The sequence below is a fragment of the Rhinoderma darwinii genome, chromosome 7 (assembly GCF_050947455.1).
Source record: "Rhinoderma darwinii isolate aRhiDar2 chromosome 7, aRhiDar2.hap1, whole genome shotgun sequence".
NCBI lineage: Eukaryota > Metazoa > Chordata > Amphibia > Anura > Rhinodermatidae > Rhinoderma > Rhinoderma darwinii.
In genome coordinates, this window is record NC_134693.1 from 48,492,811 (window position 1) to 48,515,067 (window position 22,257).

Genomic DNA, 22,257 nt, shown 5'->3' on the forward strand with positions numbered 1-22,257 from the left:
CAGGCTGTCCTTTCTCACTTTTGGATGGATAAAGAGTTGTCGCAACATAATGTAAAATCGTAACACTTTAATAAAAAGGGAGCTTTTGTTACAATCAGAAATTGTAGATTAAAATAGTACTTTGACCATTAAAACTTACAGCAAGCAAGGAGAGGAAATGTGCTCAGCGGAACCCGACATTCAGCCCTGGGGAATCCAGAGACTAAACATCCGGGGAGAAGGGAAGCTTTGAGACACCCCAAAATTTTTTGCGACTCCGGATATTTACAGGCTGTCCTTTCTCACTTTTGGATGGATAAAGAGTTGCCGCAACATAATGTAAAATCGTAACACTTTAATAAAAAGGGAGCTTTTATTACAATCAGAAATTGTAGATTAAAATAGTACTTTGACCATTAAAACTTACAGCAAGCAAGGAGAGGAAATGTGCTCAGCGGAACCCGACATTCAGCCCTGGGGAATCCAGAGACTAAACATCCGGGGAGAAGGGAAGCTTTGAGACACCCCAAAATCCCAAAGAATTTAGAATATTCTGTGACACGATTCATAGTTATAAGAAAAGTAGTACCTGCCGAAACCCGGGATTGAACCAGGGACCTTTAGATCTTCAGTCTAACGCTCTCCCAACTGAGCTATTTCGGCTTATGCACTTTAGATCTTGATATTTTTTGCGCCTTTACAGGCTGTCCTTTCTCACTTTTGGATGGATAAAGAGTTGCCGCAACATAATGTAAAATCGTAACACTTTAATAAAAAGGGAGCTTTTGTTACAATCAGAAATTGTAGATTAAAATAGTACTTTGACCATTAAAACTTACAGCAAGCAAGGAGAGGAAATGTGCTCAGCGGAACCCGACATTCAGCCCTGGGGAATCCAGAGACTAAACATCCGGGGAGAAGGGAAGCTTTGAGACACCCCAAAATCCCAAAGAATTTAGATTATTCTGTGACACGATTCATAGTTATAAGAAAAGTAGTACCTGCCGAAACCCGGGATTGAACCAGGGACCTTTAGATCTTCAGTCTAACGCTCTCCCAACTGAGCTATTTCGGCTTACGCACTTTAAGATCTTGATATTTTTTGCGACTCCGGATCTTTACAGGCTGTCCTTTCTAACTTTTGGATGGATAAAGAGTTGTCGCAACATAATGTAAAATCGTAACACTTTAATAAAAAGGGAGCTTTTGTTACAATCAGAAATTGTAGATTAAAATAGTACTTTGACCATTAAAACTTACAGCAAGCAAGGAGAGGAAATGTGCTCAGCGGAACCCGACATTCAGCCCTGGGGAATCCAGAGACTAAACATCCGGGGAGAAGGGAAGCTTTGAGACACCCCAAAATCCCAAAGAATTTAGATTATTCTGGGACACGATTCATAGTTATTAGAAAAGTAGTACCTGCCGAAACCCGGGATTGAACCAGGAACCTTTAGATCTTCAGTCTAACGCTCTCCCAACTGAGCTATTTCGGCTTTCGCACTTTAAGATCTTGATATTTTTTGCGACTCCGGATCTTTACAGGCTGTCCTTTCTCACTTTTGGATGGATAAAGAGTTGTCGCAACATAATGTAAAATCGTAACACTTTAATAAAAAGGGAGCTTTTGTTACAATCAGAAATTGTAGATTAAAATAGTACTTTGACCATTAAAACTTACAGCAAGCAAGGAGAGGAAATGTGCTCAGCGGAACCCGACATTCAGCCCTGGGGAATCCAGTCACTAAACATCCGGGGAGAAGGGAAGCTTTGAGACTCCCCAAAATCCCAAAGAATTTAGATTTTTCTGGGACACGATTCTTAGTTATAAGTAAAATAGTAACTGCCGAAACCCGGGACCTTTAGATCTTCAGTCTAACGCTCTCCCAACTGAGCTATTTCGGCTTACGCACTTTAAGATCTTGATATTTTTTGCGACTCCGGATCTTTACAGGCTGTCCTTTCTCACTTTTGGATGGATAAAGAGTTGTCGCAACATAATGTAAAATCGTAACACTTTAATAAAAAGGGAGCTTTTGTTACAATCAGAAATTGTAGATTAAAATAGTACTTTGACCATTAAAACTTACAGCAAGCAAGGAGAGGAAATGTGCTCAGCGGAACCCGACATTCAGCCCTGGGGAATCCAGAGACTAAACATCCGGGGAGAAGGGAAGCTTTGAGACACCCCAAAATTTTTTGCGACTCCGGATATTTACAGGCTGTCCTTTCTCACTTTTGGATGGATAAAGAGTTGCCGCAACATAATGTAAAATCGTAACACTTTAATAAAAAGGGAGCTTTTGTTACAATCAGAAATTGTAGATTAAAATAGTACTTTGACCATTAAAACTTACAGCAAGCAAGGAGAGGAAATGTGCTCAGCGGAACCCGACATTCAGCCCTGGGAATCCAGAGACTAAACATCCGGGGAGAAGGGAAGCTTTGAGACACCCCAAAATTTTTTGCGACTCCAGATATTTACAGGCTGTCCTTTCTCACTTTTGGATGGATAAAGAGTTGCCGCAACATAATGTAAAATCGTAACACTTTAATAAAAAGGGAGCTTTTGTTACAATCAGAAATTGTAGATTAAAATAGTACTTTGACCATTAAAACTTACAGCAAGCAAGGAGAGGAAATCTGCTCAGCGGAACCCGACATTCAGCCCTGGGGAATCCAGAGACTAAACATCCGGGGAGAAGGGAAGCTTTGAGACACCCCAAAATTTTTTGCGACTCCGGATATTTACAGGCTGTCCTTTCTCACTTTTGGATGGATAAAGAGTTGCCGCAACATAATGTAAAATCGTAACACTTTATATAAAAAGGGAGCTTTTGTTACAATCAGAAATTGTAGATTAAAATAGTACTTTGACCATTAAAACTTACAGCAAGCAAGGAGAGGAAATGTGCTCAGCGGAACCCGACATTCAGCCTGGGGAATCCAGAGACTAAACATCCGGGGAGAAGGGAAGCTTTGAGACACCCCAAAATTTTTTGCGACTCCGGATATTTACAGGCTGTCCTTTCTCACTTTTGGATGGATAAAGAGTTGCCGCAACATAATGTAAAATCGTAACACTTTAATAAAAAGGGAGCTTTTGTTACAATCAGAAATTGTAGATTAAAATAGTACTTTGACCATTAAAATTTACAGCAAGCAAGGAGAGGAAATGTGCTCAGCGGAACCCGACATTCAGCCCTGGGGAATCCAGAGACTAAACATCCGGGGAGAAGGGAAGCTTTGAGACACCCCAAAATCCCAAAGAATTTAGATTATTCTGTGACACGATTCAAAAGAGTTGTCGCAACATAATGTAAAATCGTAACACTTTAATAAAAAGGGAACTTTTGTTACAATCAGAAATTGTAGATTAAAATAGTACTTTGACCATTAAAACTTACAGCAAGCAAGGAGAGGAAATGTGCTCAGCGGAACCCGACATTCAGCCCTGGGGAATCCAGAGACTAAACATCCGGGGAGAAGGGAAGCTTTGAGACACCCCAAAATTTTTTGCGACTCCGGATCTTTACAGGCTGTCCTTTCTCACTTTTGGATGGATAAAGAGTTGCCGCAACATAATGTAAAATCGTAACACTTTAATAAAAAGGGAACTTTTGTTACAATCAGAAATTGTAGATTAAAATAGTACTTTGACCATTAAAACTTACAGCAAGCAAGGAGAGGAAATGTGCTCAGCGGAACCCGACATTCAGCCCTGGGGAATCCAGAGACTAAACATCCGGGGAGAAGGGAAGCTTTGAGACACCCCAAAATTTTTTGCGACTCCGGATCTTTACAGGCTGTCCTTTCTCACTTTTGGATGGATAAAGAGTTGTCGAAACATAATGTAAAATCGTAACACTTTAATAAAAAGGGAGCTTTTGTTACAATCAGAAATTGTAGATTAAAATAGTACTTTGACCATTAAAACTTACAGCAAGCAAGGAGAGGAAATGTGCTCAGCGGAACCCGACATTCAGCCCTGGGGAATCCAGAGACTAAACATCCGGGGAGAAGGGAAGCTTTGAGACACCCCAAAATCCCAAAGAATTTAGATTATTCTGGGACACGATTCATAGTTATAAGAAAAGTAGTACCTGCCGAAACCCAGGATCTAACCAGGGACCTTTAGATCTTCAGTCTAACGCTCTCCCAACTGAGCTATTTCGGCTTACGCACTTTAAAATCTTGATATTTTTTGCGACTCCGGATCATAACAGGCTGTCCTTTCTCACTTTTGGATGGATAAAGAGTTGTCGCAACATAATGTAAAATCGTAACACTTTAATAAAAAGGGAGCTTTTGTTACAATCAGAAATTGTAGATTAAAATAGTACTTTGACCATTAAAACTTACAGCAAGCAAGGAGAGGAAATGTGCTGAGCGGAACCCGACATTCAGCCCTGGGGAATTCAGAGACTAAACATCCGGGGAGAAGGGAAGCTTTGAGACACCCCAAAAATTTTTGCGACTCCGGATCTTTACAGGCTGTCCTTTCTCACTTTTGGATGGATAAAGAGTTGTCGAAACATAATGTAAAATCGTAACACTTTAATAAAAAGGGAGCTTTTGTTACAATCAGAATTTCTAGATTAAAATAGTACTTTGACCATTAAAACTTACAGCAAGCAAGGAGAGGAAATGTGCTCAGCGGAACCCGACATTCAGCCCTGGGGAATCCAGAGACGAAACATCCGGGGAGAAGGGAAGCTTTGAGACACCCCAAAATCCCAAAGAATTTAGATTATTCTGTGACACGATTCATAGTTATAAGAAAAGCAGTACCTGCCGAAACCCAGGATCGAACCAGGGACCTTTAGATCTTCAGTCTAACGCTCTCCCAACTGAGCTATTTCGGCTTACGCACTTTAAGATCTTGATATTTTTTGCAACTCCGGATCTTTACAGGCTATCCTTTCTCACTTTTGGATGGATAAAGAGTTGTCGCAACATAATGTAAAATCGTAACACTTTAATAAAAAGGGAGCTTTTGTTACAATCAGAAATTGTAGAATAAAATAGTACTTTGACCATTAAAACTTACAGCAAGCAAGGAGAGGAAATGTGCTCAGCGGAACCCGACATTCAGCCCTGGGGAATCCAGAGACGAAACATCCGGGGAGAAGGGAAGCTTTGAGACACCCCAAAATCCCAAAGAATTTAGATTATTCTGTGACACGATTCATAGTTATAAGAAAAGTAGTACCTGCCGAAACCCGGGATCGAACCAGGGACCTTTAGATGTTCAGTCTAACGCTCTCCCAACTGAGCTATTTCGGCTTATGCTCTTTGAGATCTTGATATTTTTTGCGACTCCGGATCTTTACAGGCTGTCCTTTCTCACTTTTGGATGGATAAAGAGTTGTCGCAACATAATGTAAAATCTTAACACTTTAATAAAAAGGGAGCTTTTGTTACAATCAGAAATTGTAGATTAAAATAGTACTTTGACCATTAAAACTTACACCAAGCAAGGAGAGGAAATGTGCTCAGCGGAACCCGACATTCAGCCCTGGGGAATCCAGAGACTAAACATCCGGGGAGAAGGGAAGCATTGAGACACCCCAAAATTTTTTGCGACTCCGGATATTTACAGGCTGTCCTTTCTCACTTTTGGATGGATAAAGAGTTGCCGCAACATAATGTAAAATCGTAACACTTTAATAAAAAGGGAGCTTTTGTTACAATCAGAAATTGTAGATTAAAATAGTACTTTGACCATTAAAACTTACAGCAAGCAAGGAGAGGAAATGTGCTCAGCGGAACCCGACATTCAGCCCTGGGGAATCCAGAGACGAAACATCCGGGGAGAAGGGAAGCTTTGAGACACCCCAAAATCCCAAAGAATTTAGATTATTCTGTGACACGATTCATAGTTATAAGAAAAGCAGTACCTGCCGAAATCCGGGATCGAACCAGGGACCTTTAGATCTTCAGTCTAACGCTCTCCCAACTGAGCTATTTCGGCTTACGCACTTTAAGATCTTGATATTTTTTGCAACTCCGGATCTTTACAGGCTGTCCTTTCTCACTTTTGGATGGATAAAGAGTTGTCGCAACATAATGTAAAATCGTAACACTTTAATAAAAAGGGAGCTTTTGTTACAATCAGAAATTGTAGAATAAAATAGTACTTTGACCATTAAAACTTACAGCAAGCAAGGAGAGGAAATCTGCTCAGCGGAACCCGACATTCAGCCCTGGGGAATCCAGAGACGAAACATCCGGGGAGAAGGGAAGCTTTGAGACACCCCAAAATCCCAAAGAATTTAGATTATTCTGTGACACGATTCATAGTTATAAGAAAAGTAGTTCCTGCCAAAACCCGGGATCGAACCAGGGACCTTTAGATCTTCAGTCTAACGCTCTCCCAACTGAGCTATTTCGGCTTATGCACTTTAAGATCTTGATATTTTTTGCGACTCCGGATCTTTACAGGCTGTCCTTTCTCACTTTTGGATGGATAAAGAGTTGTCGCAACATAATGTAAAATCGTAACACTTTAATAAAAAGGGAGCTTTTGTTACAATCAGAAATTGTAGATTAAAATAGTACTTTGACCATTAAAACTTACAGCAAGCAAGGAGAGGAAATGTGCTCAGCGGAACCCGACATTCAGCCCTGGGGAATCCAGAGACGAAACATCCGGGGAGAAGGGAAGCTTTGAGACACCCCAAAATCCCAAAGAATTTAGATTTTTCTGGGACACGATTCTTAGTTATAAGTAAAATAGTAACTGCCGAAACCCGGGACCTTTAGATCTTCAGTCTAACGCTCTCCCAACTGAGCTATTTCGGCTTACGCACTTTAAGATCTTAATATTTTTTGCGACTCCGGATCTTTACAGGCTGTCCTTTCTCACTTTTGGATGGATAAAGAGTTGCCGCAACATAATGTAAAATCGTAACACTTTAATAAAAAGGGAGCTTTTGTTACAATCAGAAATTGTAGGTTAAAATAGTACTTTGACCATTAAAACTTACAGCAAGCAAGGAGAGGAAATGTGCTCAGCGGAACCCGACATTCAGCCCTGGGGAATCCAGTGACTAAACATCCGCGGAGAAGGGAAGCTTTGAGACACCGCAAAATCCCAAAGAATTTAGATTTTTCTGGGACACGATTCTTAGTTATAAGTAAAATAGTAACTGCCGAAACCCGGGACCTTTAGATCTTCAGTCTAACGCTCTCCCAACTGAGCTATTTCGGCTTACGCACTTTAAGATCTTGATATTTTTTGCAACTCCGGATCTTTACAGGCTGTCCTTTCTCACTTTTGGATGGATAAAGAGTTGTCGCAGCATAATGTAAAATCGTAACACTTTAATAAAAAGGGAGCTTTTGTTACAATCAGAAATTGTAGAATAAAATAGTACTTTGACCATTAAAACTTACAGCAAGCAAGGAGAGGAAATGTGCTCAGCGGAACCCGACATTCAGCCCTGGGGAATCCAGAGACGAAACATCCGGGGAGAAGGGAAGCTTTGAGACACCCCAAAATCCCAAAGAATTTAGATTATTCTGTGACACGATTCATAGTTATAAGAAAAGTAGTTCCTGCCGAAACCCGGGATCGAACCAGGGACCTTTAGATCTTCAGTCTAACGCTCTCCCAACTGAGCTATTTCGGCTTATGCACTTTAAGATCTTGATATTTTTTGCGACTCCGGATCTTTACAGGCTGTCCTTTCTCACTTTTGGATGGATAAAGAGTTGTCGCAACATAATGTAAAATCGTAACACTTTAATAAAAAGGGAGCTTTTGTTACAATCAGAAATTGTAGATTAAAATAGTACTTTGACCATTAAAACTTACAGCAAGCAAGGAGAGGAAATGTGCTCAGCGGAACCCGACATTCAGCCCTGGGGAATCCAGAGACGAAACATCCGGGGAGAAGGGAAGCTTTGAGACACCCCAAAATCCCAAAGAATTTAGATTTTTCTGGGACACGATTCTTAGTTATAAGTAAAATAGTAACTGCCGAAACCCGGGACCTTTAGATCTTCAGTCTAACGCTCTCCCAACTGAGCTATTTCGGCTTACGCACTTTAAGATCTTGATATTTTTTGCGACTCCGGATCTTTACAGGCTGTCCTTTCTCACTTTTGGATGGATAAAGAGTTGCCGCAACATAATGTAAAATCGTAACACTTTAATAAAAAGGGAGCTTTTGTTACAATCAGAAATTGTAGGTTAAAATAGTACTTTGACCATTAAAACTTACAGCAAGCAAGGAGAGGAAATGTGCTCAGCGGAACCCGACATTCAGCCCTGGGGAATCCAGTGACTAAACATCCGGGGAGAAGGGAAGCTTTGATACACCCCAAAATTTCAAAGAATTTAGATTTTTCTGGGACACGATTCTTAGTTATTAGAAAAGTAGTACCTGCCGAAACCCGGGATCGAACCAGGGACCTTTAGATCTTCAGTCTAACGCTCTCCCAACTGAGCTATTTCGGCTTATGCACTTTAAGATCTTGATATTTTCTGCGACTCCGGATCTTTACAGGCTGTCCTTTCTCACTTTTGGATGGATAAAGAGTTGTCGCAACATAATGTAAAATCGTAACACTTTAATAAAAAGGGAGCTTTTGTTACAATCAGAAATTGTAGATTAAAATAGTACTTTGACCATTAAAACTTACAGCAAGCAAGGAGAGGAAATGTGCTCAGCGGAACCCGACATTCAGCCCTGGGGAATCCAGTGACTAAACATCCGGGGAGAAGGGAAGCTTTGAGACACCCCAAAATCCCAAAGAATTTAGATTATTCTGGGACACGATTCTTAGTTATAAGAATAATAGTACCTGCCGAAACCGAACCAGGGACCTTAAGATCTTCAGTCTAACGCTCTCCCAACTGAGCTATTTCGGCTTACGCACTTAAAGATCTTGATATTTTTTGCGACTCCGGATCTTTACAGGCTGTCCTTTCTCACTTTTGGATGGATAAAGAGTTGTATACTGCAACAGTGTAATTGTATGCCGCAACATAATGTAAAATCGTAACACTTTAATAAAAAGGGAGCTTTTGTTACATTCAGAAATTGTAGATTAAAATAGTACTTTGACCATTAAAACTTACAGCAAGCAAGGAGAGGAAATGTGCTCAGCGGAACCCGACATTCAGCCCTGGGGAATCCAGTGACTAAACATCCGGGGAGAAGGGAAGCTTTGAGACACCCCAAAATCCCAAAGAATTTAGATTTTTCTGGGACACGATTCTTAGTTATAAGTAAAATAGTAACTGCCGAAACCCGGGACCTTTAGATCTTCAGTCTAAAGCTCTCCCAACTGAGCTATTTCTGCTTACGCACTTTAAGATCTTGATATTTTTTGCGACTCCGGATCTTTACAGGCTGTCCTTTCTCACTTTTGGATGGATAAAGAGTTGTCGCAACATAATGTAAAATCGTAACACTTTAATAAAAAGGGAGCTTTTGTTACAATCAGAAATTGTAGATTAAAATAGTACTTTGACCATTAAAACTTACAGCAAGCAAGGAGAGGAATTGTGCTCAGCGGAACCCGACATTCAGCCCTGGGGAATCCAGAGACTAAACATCCGGGGAGAAGGGAAGCTTTGAGACACCCCAAAATCCCAAAGAATTTAGATTATTCTGTGACACGATTCATAGTTATAAAAAAAGTAGTACCTGCCGAAACCCGGGATTGAACCAGGGACCTTTAGATCTTCAGTCTAACGCTCTCCCAACTGAGCTATTTCGGCTTATGCACTTTAAGATCTTGATATTTTTTGCGACTCCGGATCTTTACAGGCTGTCCTTTCTCACTTTTGGATGGATAAAGAGTTGTCGCAACATAATGTAAAATCGTAACACTTTAATAAAAAGGGAGCTTTTGTTACAATCAGAAATTGTAGATTAAAATAGTACTTTGACCATTAAAACTTACAGCAAGCAAGGAGAGGAAATGTGCTCAGCGGAACCCGACATTCAGCCCTGGGGAATCCAGAGACTAAACATCCGGGGAGAAGGGAAGCTTTGAGACACCCCAAAATTTTTTGCGACTCCGGATATTTACAGGCTGTCCTTTCTCACTTTTGGATGGATAAAGAGTTGCCGCAACATAATGTAAAATCGTAACACTTTAATAAAAAGGGAGCTTTTGTTACAATCAGAAATTGTAGATTAAAATAGTACTTTGACCATTAAAACTTACAGCAAGCAAGGAGAGGAAATGTGCTCAGCGGAACCCGACATTCAGCCCTGGGGAATCCAGAGACGAAACATCCGGGGAGAAGGGAAGCTTTGAGACACCCCAAAATCCCAAAGAATTTAGATTATTCTGGGACACGATTCTTAGTTATAAGAATAATAGTACCTGCCGAAACCGAACCAGGGACCTTAAGATCTTCAGTCTAACGCTCTCCCAACTGAGCTATTTCGGCTTACGCACTTAAAGATCTTGATATTTTTTGCGACTCCGGATCTTTACAGGCTGTCCTTTCTCACTTTTGGATGGATAAAGAGTTGTATACTGCAACAGTGTAATTGTATGCCGCAACATAATGTAAAATCGTAACACTTTAATAAAAAGGGAGCTTTTGTTACATTCAGAAATTGTAGATTAAAATAGTACTTTGACCATTAAAACTTACAGCAAGCAAGGAGAGGAAATGTGCTCAGCGGAACCCGACATTCAGCCCTGGGGAATCCAGTGACTAAACATCCGGGGAGAAGGGAAGCTTTGAGACACCCCAAAATCCCAAAGAATTTAGATTTTTCTGGGACACGATTCTTAGTTATAAGTAAAATAGTAACTGCCGAAACCCGGGACCTTTAGATCTTCAGTCTAAAGCTCTCCCAACTGAGCTATTTCTGCTTACGCACTTTAAGATCTTGATATTTTTTGCGACTCCGGATCTTTACAGGCTGTCCTTTCTCACTTTTGGATGGATAAAGAGTTGTCACAACATAATGTAAAATCGTAACACTTTAATAAAAAGGGAGCTTTTGTTACAATCAGAAATTGTAGATTAAAATAGTACTTTGACCATTAAAACTTACAGCAAGCAAGGAGAGGAATTGTGCTCAGCGGAACCCGACATTCAGCCCTGGGGAATCCAGAGACTAAACATCCGGGGAGAAGGGAAGCTTTGAGACACCCCAAAATCCCAAAGAATTTAGATTATTCTGTGACACGATTCATAGTTATAAAAAAAGTAGTACCTGCCGAAACCCGGGATTGAACCAGGGACCTTTAGATCTTCAGTCTAACGCTCTCCCAACTGAGCTATTTCGGCTTATGCACTTTAAGATCTTGATATTTTTTGCGACTCCGGATCTTTACAGGCTGTCCTTTCTCACTTTTGGATGGATAAAGAGTTGTCGCAACATAATGTAAAATCGTAACACTTTAATAAAAAGGGAGCTTTTGTTACAATCAGAAATTGTAGATTAAAATAGTACTTTGACCATTAAAACTTACAGCAAGCAAGGAGAGGAAATGTGCTCAGCGGAACCCGACATTCAGCCCTGGGGAATCCAGAGACTAAACATCCGGGGAGAAGGGAAGCTTTGAGACACCCCAAAATTTTTTGCGACTCCGGATATTTACAGGCTGTCCTTTCTCACTTTTGGATGGATAAAGAGTTGCCGCAACATAATGTAAAATCGTAACACTTTAATAAAAAGGGAGCTTTTGTTACAATCAGAAATTGTAGATTAAAATAGTACTTTGACCATTAAAACTTACAGCAAGCAAGGAGAGGAAATGTGCTCAGCGGAACCCGACATTCAGCCCTGGGGAATCCAGAGACGAAACATCCGGGGAGAAGGGAAGCTTTGAGACACCCCAAAATCCCAAAGAATTTAGATTATTCTGGGACACGATTCTTAGTTATAAGAATAATAGTACCTGCCGAAACCGAACCAGGGACCTTAAGATCTTCAGTCTAACGCTCTCCCAACTGAGCTATTTCGGCTTACGCACTTAAAGATCTTGATATTTTTTGCGACTCCGGATCTTTACAGGCTGTCCTTTCTCACTTTTGGATGGATAAAGAGTTGTATACTGCAACAGTGTAATTGTATGCCGCAACATAATGTAAAATCGTAACACTTTAATAAAAAGGGAGCTTTTGTTACATTCAGAAATTGTAGATTAAAATAGTACTTTGACCATTAAAACTTACAGCAAGCAAGGAGAGGAAATGTGCTCAGCGGAACCCGACATTCAGCCCTGGGGAATCCAGTGACTAAACATCCGGGGAGAAGGGAAGCTTTGAGACACCCCAAAATCCCAAAGAATTTAGATTTTTCTGGGACACGATTCTTAGTTATAAGTAAAATAGTAACTGCCGAAACCCGGGACCTTTAGATCTTCAGTCTAAAGCTCTCCCAACTGAGCTATTTCTGCTTACGCACTTTAAGATCTTGATATTTTTTGCGACTCCGGATCTTTACAGGCTGTCCTTTCTCACTTTTGGATGGATAAAGAGTTGTCGCAACATAATGTAAAATCGTAACACTTTAATAAAAAGGGAGCTTTTGTTACAATCAGAAATTGTAGATTAAAATAGTACTTTGACCATTAAAACTTACAGCAAGCAAGGAGAGGAATTGTGCTCAGCGGAACCCGACATTCAGCCCTGGGGAATCCAGAGACTAAACATCCGGGGAGAAGGGAAGCTTTGAGACACCCCAAAATCCCAAAGAATTTAGATTATTCTGTGACACGATTCATAGTTATAAAAAAAGTAGTACCTGCCGAAACCCGGGATTGAACCAGGGACCTTTAGATCTTCAGTCTAACGCTCTCCCAACTGAGCTATTTCGGCTTATGCACTTTAAGATCTTGATATTTTTTGCGACTCCGGATCTTTACAGGCTGTCCTTTCTCACTTTTGGATGGATAAAGAGTTGTCGCAACATAATGTAAAATCGTAACACTTTAATAAAAAGGGAGCTTTTGTTACAATCAGAAATTGTAGATTAAAATAGTACTTTGACCATTAAAACTTACAGCAAGCAAGGAGAGGAAATGTGCTCAGCGGAACCCGACATTCAGCCCTGGGGAATCCAGAGACTAAACATCCGGGGAGAAGGGAAGCTTTGAGACACCCCAAAATTTTTTGCGACTCCGGATATTTACAGGCTGTCCTTTCTCACTTTTGGATGGATAAAGAGTTGCCGCAACATAATGTAAAATCGTAACACTTTAATAAAAAGGGAGCTTTTGTTACAATCAGAAATTGTAGATTAAAATAGTACTTTGACCATTAAAACTTACAGCAAGCAAGGAGAGGAAATGTGCTCAGCGGAACCCGACATTCAGCCCCGGGGAATCCAGTGACTAAACATCCGGGGAGAAGGGAAGCTTTGAGACACCCCAAAATCCCAAAGAATTTAGATTTTTCTGGGACACGATTCTTAGTTATAAGTAAAATAGTAACTGCCGAAACCCGGGACCTTTAGATCTTCAGTCTAACGCTCTCCCAACTGAGCTATTTCGGCTTACGCACTTTAAGATCTTGATATTTTTTGCGACTCCGGATCTTTACAGGCTGTCCTTTCTCACTTTTGGATGGATAAAGAGTTGTCGCAACATAATGTAAAATCGTAACACGTTAATAAAAAGGGAGCTTTTGTTACAATCAGAATTTCTAGATTAAAATAGTATTTTGACCATTAAAACTTACAGCAAGCAAGGAGAGGAAATGTGCTCAGCGGAACCCGACATTCAGCCCTGGGGAATCCAGAGACGAAACATCCGGGGAGAAGGGAAGCTTTGAGACACCCCAAAATCCCAAAGAATTTAGATTATTCTGTGACACGATTCATAGTTATAAGAAAAGTAGTACCTGCTGAAACCCGGGATCGAACCAGGGACCTTTAGATCTTCAGTCTAACGCTCTCCCAACTGAGCTATTTCGGCTTATGCACTTTAAGATCTTGATATTTTTTGCGACTCCGGATCTTTACAGGCTGTCCTTTCTCACTTTTGGATGGATAAAGAGTTGTCGCAACATAATGTAAAATCGTAACACTTTAATAAAAAGGGAGCTTTTGTTACAATCAGAAATTGTAGATTAAAATAGTACTTTGACCATGAAAACTTACAGCAAGCAAGGAGAGGAAATGTGCTCAGCGGAACCCGACATTCAGCCCTGGGGAATCCAGAGACTAAACATCCGGGGAGAAGGGAAGCTTTGAGACACCCCAAAATTTTTTGCGACTCCGGATATTTACAGGCTGTCCTTTCTCACTTTTGGATGGATAAAGAGTTGCCGCAACATAATGTAAAATCGTAACACTTTAACCCCTTCCCGCTCCTTGACGTACTATTACGTCATGGCAGCTGTATCGTTCGCGCTCCATGACGTAATAGTACGTCACGGGAGTAACGGCCGTTTCGGCCGTCCTCCCGACACATACAGGAGCTGTGACACTGCTGTCTTGTTCAGCAGCTGTCACAGCTCCTACAGCGGGGACCGATCGCTGTGTCCCCGCTGATTAACCCCTTAAAAGCCGCGTTCTATAGAGATCGCGGCTTTTTAGGGGTTAAGCTGCCATCGCCGGCCTGCTACGCGATAGCGGCCGGCGATGGTGACTATGGCAACCGGACACCAAACAATGGCGTCCGGCTATGCCATAGACGGAAGCCTAGTGGGTCCTGACAACGTCAGGACCCACTATGCTTGCTGTCAGTGAGTAGCTGACAGTTCTAATACACTGCACTACGCATGTAGTGCAGTGTATTAGAATAGCGATCAGGGCCTCCTGCCCTCATGTCCCCTAGTGGGACAAAGTAATAAAGTAAAAAAAAAGTTAAAAAAAGATGTGTAAAAATAAGAAAATAAAAGTTTTAAAAGTAATAAAAGTAAAAGTCCCACTTTTTCCCTTATCAGTCCTTTATTATTAATAAAAATATATAAACAAACAAATAAACTATACATAATTGGTATCGCCGCGTCCGTAACGGCCTGAGCTACAAAATTATTTTGTTATTTATCCCGCACGGTGAACGCCGTAAAAAAAAATATTAATAAACCGTACCACAATCACAATTGTTTGGTCACTTCACCTCCCAAAAAATGGAATAAAAAGAGATCAAAAAGTCGCATGTACCTAAAAATGGTACTGATGGAAAATACAGTTCGTTAAGCAAAAAAAAAGTCCTCGCACGCCTTTATTGATTGAAAAATAAAAACGTTCTGGCTCTTAGAATAAGGTAACAAAAAGTGAATGATTGTTTACAAAACGTATTTTATTGTGCAAACGCCATAAGACATAAAAAAAAACTATAAACATCTGGTATCGCCGTGATCGTATCGCCCCGCAGAATAAAGTGAATATGTCATTTATAGCGCACGGTGAACGCTGTAAAAAAAAAAGTATACAAAAACAATAGTAGAATTGCTGTTTATTAGTCACCACGCCACCTAAAAATGGAATAAAAACTGATCAAAAAGCCGCATGCACCCCAAGAAAACTACAATGGATTCCTCAAGGGGTCTAGTTTCCAAATTGGGGTCACTTTTGGGGGGTTTCCAATGTTTTGGCACCACAAGACCTCTTCAAACCGGACATGGTGCCTAATAAAAAAGAGGGCTCAAAATCCGCTAGGTGCTCCTTTGCTTCGGAGGCCGGTGCTTCAGTCCATTACCGCCCGAGGGCCACATGTGGGATATTTCTCTAAACTGCAGAATCTGGGCAATAAGTATTGAGTTGCGTTTCTCTGATAAGTCCTTTTGTGTTATAAAAAAAATGGTATAAAAAGAGTAAATTTCACCTCTACTTTGCTCTAAATTTCTGTGAAACACCTAAAGGGTTCATAAACTTTCTAAATGCTGTTGTGAATACTTTGAGGGGTCTAGTTTCTAAAATGGGGTGTTTGATAGGGGTTTCTAATATATGGGCCCCTCAAAGCAACTTCAGAAATGAACTGGAACCTAAAAAAATAAATAAATGAGGCAATACTTCGCTTCTTACATTATACTGATAATGAGCCGTGCCCACTCCGAGATGACCCCAGTTTTGACCGTTTGTATAAACGGAGACCCCTATTAGACCGTTCCAGTGCCCGGTTTTCCCAAGCATACACCCCCGAGAAGTGTTTTTCTATTGATGAGTCCCTGGTACATTTTAAAGGGAGGGTTCAATTCCGCCAGTACCTGCCAGGTAAGAGGGCAAGGTATGGCGTGAAGATGTATAAGCTGTGCGAGAGTGCATCAGGGTATACCTACAGGTTTAGGATATATGAAGGAAAGGCCACCCCCAAACCAGACTGCATCCTGGACTACAATAGGTACATGGGAGGGATGGACTTGTCAAATCAAGTCCTGAAGCCCTACAGCGCCATGCGGTGTGGTATAAGAAGCTGGCCGGGCACATCATACAGATGGCTTTGTACAATGCGTATGTGCTACGTCGATGTGCAGGCCAGAGGGGAACTTTCCTGGAATTTCAAGATCTAATCTTTAGGGACCAGGAAGGGGGGGCACCCAGTACTTCTGGAAGCGAGGTCACACGCATCGTACCAGGGCAACACTTTCCAGGAGAAGGTCCCCAAACCGGTGGAAAGGGAAAGAGTCAAAAGAGGTGCAGAGTCTGCTATAAGAGGGGGATAAGGAAGAACACAATATACCAATGTGACACGTGTCCCGAAAAACCAGGGCTCTGTATAAAAGATTGTTTTAAAATGTATCATACATCCCTTGATTTTTAATTTACCCTGATGCACTCCGCACAGCTTACCCCCCTCATCTTTCCCTTCTGAGCCCTGCCGTATGCCCAGGCAGCTGATAACAGCCACATGTAGGGTATTGTCGTACCCAGGAGAACCCACATTACAATTTAAGGGGTGTATATCTCCGGTGGCGCATGCTGGGCACACTATATTGGACACTGAAATGGCATATACATATATAAAATTGCAAATCTCACACTGCACCATCTGCTGCGCATTATCTTTTACACAGTACCTGTGGGGTCAAAATGCTCACTACACCTCTAGATGAATGTCTTAAGGGGTGTAGTTTTTAAAATGGGGTCACTTCTCGGGGGTTTCAACTGTACTGGTACCTCAGGGGCTTCTGCACACATGACTTAGCACCAGAAAAGCTCCAGTAGGCCAAATGGTGGTCCTTTCCTTCTGAGCCCTCCCATGGGCCCAAAGGGCAGTTTATCACCACAAATGGGGTATTGCCGCACTAAGGACAAATTGGGCAACAAAATGGGGTATGTTGTTCCTTGTGAAAATAAGAAATTTTGATCAAAAATGACATCTTATTGGAAAAAATATCATTTTTTTCATTTCACAGCCCAATTCAAATAGGTGCTGTGAAAAAACTGTGCGGTCAAAATGATAACAAAAACCATAAATGAATTCCTTGAGGGGTGTAGTTTCCAAAATGGGGTCACTTCTGGTGGGTTTCCATTGCTTTGATACCTCTGGGGCTCTGCAAATGCAACATGGCACCCGAAAACCAATCCAGCAAAATCTGGACTCCAACAAACACATAGCGCTCCTTTCCGTCTGAGCCCTCCCATGGGCCCAAACGGCAGTTTATCACCACAAATGGGGTATTGCCGCACTAAGGACAAATTGGGCAACAAAATGGGGTATGTTGTTCCCTGTGAAAATAAGAAATTTTGATCAAAAATGACATCTTATTGGAAAAAATATAATTTTTTTCATTTCACAGCCCAATTCAAATAGGTGCTGTGAAAAACCTGTGCGGTCAAAATGATAACAAAAACCATAAATGAATTCCTTGAGGGGTGTAGTTTCCAAAATGGGGTCACTTCGGGTGGGTTTCCATTGCTTTGATACCTCTGGGGCTCTGCAAATGCGACATGGCACCCGAAAACCAATCCAGCAAAATCTGGACTCCAACAAACACATAGCGCTCCTTTCCTTCTGAGCCCTCCCATGGGCCCAAACGGCAGTTTATCACCACAAATGGGGTATTGCCGCACTAAGGACAAATTGGGCAACAAAATGGGGTATGTTGTTCCCTGTGAAAATAAGAAAATTTGATCAAAAATGACATTTTATTGGAAAAAATATCATTTTTTTCATTTCACAGCCCAATTCAAATAGGTGCTGTGAAAAAACTGTGCGGTCAAAATGATAACAAAAACCATAAATGAATTCCTTGAGGGGTGTAATTTCCAAAATGGGGTCACTTCTGGTGGGTTTCCATTGTTTTGATACCTCAACGCCTCTTCAAACCTGGCATGCTGCCTAAAATATATTCTAATAAAAAAGAGGCCTCAAAATGCACTAGGTGCTTCTTTGCTTCTAGGGCTTGTGTTTTAGTCCACGAGCGCAGTAGGGCCACATGTGGGACATTTCTAAAAACTGCAGAATCTGGACAATACATATTTAGTAGTGTTTCTCTGGTAAAACCTTCTCTGTTACTAAAAAAAAATTGAATAAAATTGAAATTCAGCAGAAAAAATGAAATTTGCAAATTTCATTTCCACTTTGCTTTAATTCCTGTGAAATGCCTGAAGGGTTAAAAAACTTTCTATATGCTGTTTTGAATACTTTGAGGGGTCTAGTTTTTAAAATGGGGTGTTTTATGGGGGTTTCTAATACATAGGCCCCTCAAATCCACTTCAGAACTGAACTGGCACCTTCAAAAAAAGGCTTTTGAAATTTTCTTAAGAATATGAGAAATTGCTGTTTATGTTCTAAACCTTGTAACGTCCAAGAAAAATAAAATAATGTTCAAAAAACGATGCCAATCTAAAGTAGACATATGGGAAATGTGAACTAGTAACTATTTTGGGTGGTATAACCGTCTGTTTTTCAAGCAGATGCATTTAAATTCTGAAAAATGCTATTTTTTGTAAATTTTCTCTAAATTTTGCAATTTTTCACAAATAAAGACTGAATATATCGACCAAATTTTACCACGAACATGAAGCCCAAAGTGTCACGAGAAAACAATCTCGCTTGGATAGGTTTAAGCATTCCGACGTTATTACCACATAAAGTGAAATATGTCAGATTTGAAAAATGGGCTCTGAGCCTTAAGGCCCAAACTAGGCTGCGTCCTTAAGGGGTTAATAAAAAGGGAGCTTTTGTTACAATCAGAAATTGTAGATTAAAATAGTACTTTGACCATTAAAACTTACAGCAAGCAAGGAGAGGAAATGTGCTCAGCGGAACCCGACATTCAGCCCTGGGGAATCCAGAGACTAAACATCCGGGGAGAAGGGAAGCTTTGAGACACCCCAAAATTTTTTGCGACTCCGGATATTTACAGGCTGTCCTTTCTCACTTTTGGATGGATAAAGAGTTGTCGCAACATAATGTAAAATCGTAACACTTTAATAAAAAGGGAGCTTTTGTTACAATCAGAAATTGTAGATTAAAATAGTACTTTGACCATTAAAACTTACAGCAAGCAAGGAGAGGAAATCTGCTCAGCGGAACCCGACATTCAGCCCTGGGGAATCCAGAGACTAAACATCCGGGGAGAAGGGAAGCTTTGAGACACCCCAAAATTTTTTGCGACTCCGGATATTTACAGGCTGTCCTTTCTCACTTTTGGATGGATAAAGAGTTGCCGCAACATAATGTAAAATCGTAACACTTTAATAAAAAGGGAGCTTTTGTTACAATCAGAAATTGTAGATTAAAATAGTACTTTGACCATTAAAACTTACAGCAAGCAAGGAGAGGAAATGTGCTCAGCGGAATCCGACATTCAGCCCTGGGGAATCCAGAGACTAAACATCCGGGGAGAAGGGAAGCTTTGAGACACCCCAAAATTTTTTGCGACTCCGGATATTTACAGGCTGTCCTTTCTCACTTTTGGATGGATAAAGAGTTGTCGCAACATAATGTAAAATCGTAACACTTTAATAAAAAGGGAGCTTTTGTTACAATCAGAAATTGTAGATTAAAATAGTACTTTGACCATTAAAACTTACAGCAAGCAAGGAGAGGAAATCTGCTCAGCGGAACCCGACATTCAGCCCTGGGGAATCCAGAGACTAAACATCCGGGGAGAAGGGAAGCTTTGAGACACCCCAAAATTTTTTGCGACTCCGGATATTTACAGGCTGTCCTTTCTCACTTTTGGATGGATAAAGAGTTGCCGCAACATAATGTAAAATCGTAACACTTTAATAAAAAGGGAGCTTTTGTTACAATCAGAAATTGTAGATTAAAATAGTACTTTGACCATTAAAACTTACAGCAAGCAAGGAGAGGAAATGTGCTCAGCGGAATCCGACATTCAGCCCTGGGGAATCCAGAGACTAAACATCCGGGGAGAAGGGAAGCTTTGAGACACCCCAAAATTTTTTGCGACTCCGGATATTTACAGGCTGTCCTTTCTCACTTTTGGATGGATAAAGAGTTGCCGCAACATAATGTAAAATCGTAACACTTTAATAAAAAGGGAGCTTTTGTTACAATCAGAAATTGTAGATTAAAATAGTACTTTGACCATTAAAACTTACAGCAAGCAAGGAGAGGAAATGTGCTCAGCGGAACCCGACATTCAGCCCTGGGGAATCCAGAGACTAAACATCCGGGGAGAAGGGAAGCTTTGAGACACCCCAAAATCCCAAAGAATTTAGATTATTCTGTGACACGATTCATAGTTATAAGAAAAGTAGTACCTGCCGAAACCCGGGATTGAACCAGGGACCTTTAGATCTTCAGTCTAACGCTGTCCCAATTGAGCTATTTCGGCTTATGCACTTTAGATCTTGATATTTTTTGCGACTCCGGATCTTTACAGGCTGTCCTTTCTCACTTTTGGATGGATAAAGAGTTGCCGCAACATAATGTAAAATCGTAACACTTTAATAAAAAGGGAGCTTTTGTTACAATCAGAAATTGTAGATTAAAATAGTACTTTGACCATTAAAACTTACAGCAAGCAAGGAGAGGAAATGTGCTCAGCGGAACCCGACATTCAGCCCTGGGAAATCCAGAGACTAAACATCCGGGGAGAAGGGAAGCTTTGAGACACCCCAAAATCCCAAAGAATTTAGATTATTCTGGGACACGATTCATAGTTATAAGAAAAGTAGTACCTGTTGAAACCTGGGATCGAACCAGGGACCTTTAGATCTTCAGTCTAACGCTCTCCCAACTGAGCTATTTCGGCTTACGCACTTTAAGATCTTGATATTTTTTGCGACTCCGGATCTTTACAGGCTGTCCTTTCTCACTTTTGGATGGATAAAGAGTTGTCGCAATATAATGTAAAATCGTAACACTTTAATAAAAAGGGAGCTTTTGTTACAATCAGAAATTGTAGATTAAAATAGTACTTTGACCATTAAAACTTACAGCAAGCAAGGAGAGGAAATGTGCTCAGCGGAACCCGACATTCAGCCCTGGGGAATCCAGTGACTAAACATCCGGGGAGAAGGGAAGCTTTGAGACACCCCAAAATCCCAAAGAATTTAGATTTTTCTGGGACACGATTCTTAGTTATAAGTAAAATAGTAACTGCCGAAACCCGGGACCTTTAGATCTTCAGTCTAACGCTCTCCCAACTGAGCTATTTCGGCTTATGCACTTTAGATCTTGATATTTTTTGCGACTCCGGATCTTTACAGGCTGTCCTTTCTCACTTTTGGATGGATAAAGAGTTGCCGCAACATAATGTAAAATCGTAACACTTTAATAAAAAGGGAGCTTTTGTTACAATCAGAAATTGTAGATTAAAATAGTACTTTGACCATTAAAACTTACAGCAAGCAAGGAGAGGAAATGTGCTCAGCGGAACCCGACATTCAGCCCTGGGGAATCCAGAGACTAAACATCCGGGGAGAAGGGAAGCTTTGAGACACCCCAAAATCCCAAAGAATTTAGATTATTCTGGGACACGATTCATAGTTATAAGAAAAGTAGTACCTGTCGAAACCTGGGATCGAACAAGAGACCTTTAGATCTTCAGTCTAACGCTCTCCCAACTGAGCTATTTCGGCTTATGCACTTTAAGATCTTGATATTTTTTGCGACTCCGGATCTTTACAGGCTGTCCATTCTCACTTTTGGATGGATAAAGAGTTGTCGCAACATAATGTAAAATCGTAACACTTTAATAAAAAGGGAGCTTTTGTTACAATCAGAAATTGTAGATTAAAATAGTACTTTGACCATTAAAACTTACAGCAAGCCAGGAGAGGAAATGTGCTCAGCGGAACCCGACATTCAGCCCTGGGGAATCCAGTGACTAAACATCCGGGGAGAAGGGAAGCTTTGATACACCCCAAAATCCCAAAGAATTTAGATTTTTCTGGGACACGATTCTTAGTTATAAGTAAAATA

General features: G+C 40.8%; 17 non-coding genes across 17 annotated transcripts; all 17 read right to left on the reverse strand.

Annotated features, from left to right (window-relative positions):
* Positions 1-569: 569 nt before the first annotated feature.
* On the reverse strand, positions 570-642 carry TRNAF-GAA (transfer RNA phenylalanine (anticodon GAA)). The gene has a single exon. It is a non-coding gene; the product is annotated as a tRNA-Phe (tRNA).
* Positions 643-981: 339 nt separating this feature from the next.
* On the reverse strand, positions 982-1,054 carry TRNAF-GAA (transfer RNA phenylalanine (anticodon GAA)). The gene has a single exon. It is a non-coding gene; the product is annotated as a tRNA-Phe (tRNA).
* Positions 1,055-1,402: 348 nt separating this feature from the next.
* Positions 1,403-1,475, reverse strand: TRNAF-GAA (transfer RNA phenylalanine (anticodon GAA)). Its single transcript has one exon. It is a non-coding gene; the product is annotated as a tRNA-Phe (tRNA).
* Positions 1,476-4,083: 2,608 nt separating this feature from the next.
* TRNAF-GAA (transfer RNA phenylalanine (anticodon GAA)) lies at positions 4,084-4,156 on the reverse strand. Its single transcript has one exon. It is a non-coding gene; the product is annotated as a tRNA-Phe (tRNA).
* Positions 4,157-4,771: 615 nt separating this feature from the next.
* Positions 4,772-4,844, reverse strand: TRNAF-GAA (transfer RNA phenylalanine (anticodon GAA)). Its single transcript has one exon. It is a non-coding gene; the product is annotated as a tRNA-Phe (tRNA).
* Positions 4,845-5,192: 348 nt separating this feature from the next.
* On the reverse strand, positions 5,193-5,265 carry TRNAF-GAA (transfer RNA phenylalanine (anticodon GAA)). The gene has a single exon. It is a non-coding gene; the product is annotated as a tRNA-Phe (tRNA).
* Positions 5,266-5,880: 615 nt separating this feature from the next.
* TRNAF-GAA (transfer RNA phenylalanine (anticodon GAA)) lies at positions 5,881-5,953 on the reverse strand. The gene has a single exon. It is a non-coding gene; the product is annotated as a tRNA-Phe (tRNA).
* Positions 5,954-6,301: 348 nt separating this feature from the next.
* On the reverse strand, positions 6,302-6,374 carry TRNAF-GAA (transfer RNA phenylalanine (anticodon GAA)). The gene has a single exon. It is a non-coding gene; the product is annotated as a tRNA-Phe (tRNA).
* A 1,166-nt stretch (positions 6,375-7,540) lies between these two features.
* TRNAF-GAA (transfer RNA phenylalanine (anticodon GAA)) lies at positions 7,541-7,613 on the reverse strand. Its single transcript has one exon. It is a non-coding gene; the product is annotated as a tRNA-Phe (tRNA).
* Positions 7,614-8,370: 757 nt separating this feature from the next.
* Positions 8,371-8,443, reverse strand: TRNAF-GAA (transfer RNA phenylalanine (anticodon GAA)). The gene has a single exon. It is a non-coding gene; the product is annotated as a tRNA-Phe (tRNA).
* Positions 8,444-9,639: 1,196 nt separating this feature from the next.
* On the reverse strand, positions 9,640-9,712 carry TRNAF-GAA (transfer RNA phenylalanine (anticodon GAA)). The gene has a single exon. It is a non-coding gene; the product is annotated as a tRNA-Phe (tRNA).
* A 1,463-nt stretch (positions 9,713-11,175) lies between these two features.
* TRNAF-GAA (transfer RNA phenylalanine (anticodon GAA)) lies at positions 11,176-11,248 on the reverse strand. Its single transcript has one exon. It is a non-coding gene; the product is annotated as a tRNA-Phe (tRNA).
* Positions 11,249-12,711: 1,463 nt separating this feature from the next.
* TRNAF-GAA (transfer RNA phenylalanine (anticodon GAA)) lies at positions 12,712-12,784 on the reverse strand. The gene has a single exon. It is a non-coding gene; the product is annotated as a tRNA-Phe (tRNA).
* A 1,024-nt stretch (positions 12,785-13,808) lies between these two features.
* On the reverse strand, positions 13,809-13,881 carry TRNAF-GAA (transfer RNA phenylalanine (anticodon GAA)). Its single transcript has one exon. It is a non-coding gene; the product is annotated as a tRNA-Phe (tRNA).
* Positions 13,882-20,592: 6,711 nt separating this feature from the next.
* On the reverse strand, positions 20,593-20,665 carry TRNAF-GAA (transfer RNA phenylalanine (anticodon GAA)). Its single transcript has one exon. It is a non-coding gene; the product is annotated as a tRNA-Phe (tRNA).
* Positions 20,666-21,012: 347 nt separating this feature from the next.
* On the reverse strand, positions 21,013-21,085 carry TRNAF-GAA (transfer RNA phenylalanine (anticodon GAA)). Its single transcript has one exon. It is a non-coding gene; the product is annotated as a tRNA-Phe (tRNA).
* A 756-nt stretch (positions 21,086-21,841) lies between these two features.
* Positions 21,842-21,914, reverse strand: TRNAF-GAA (transfer RNA phenylalanine (anticodon GAA)). Its single transcript has one exon. It is a non-coding gene; the product is annotated as a tRNA-Phe (tRNA).
* Between the last annotated feature and the right edge of the window lie 343 nt (positions 21,915-22,257).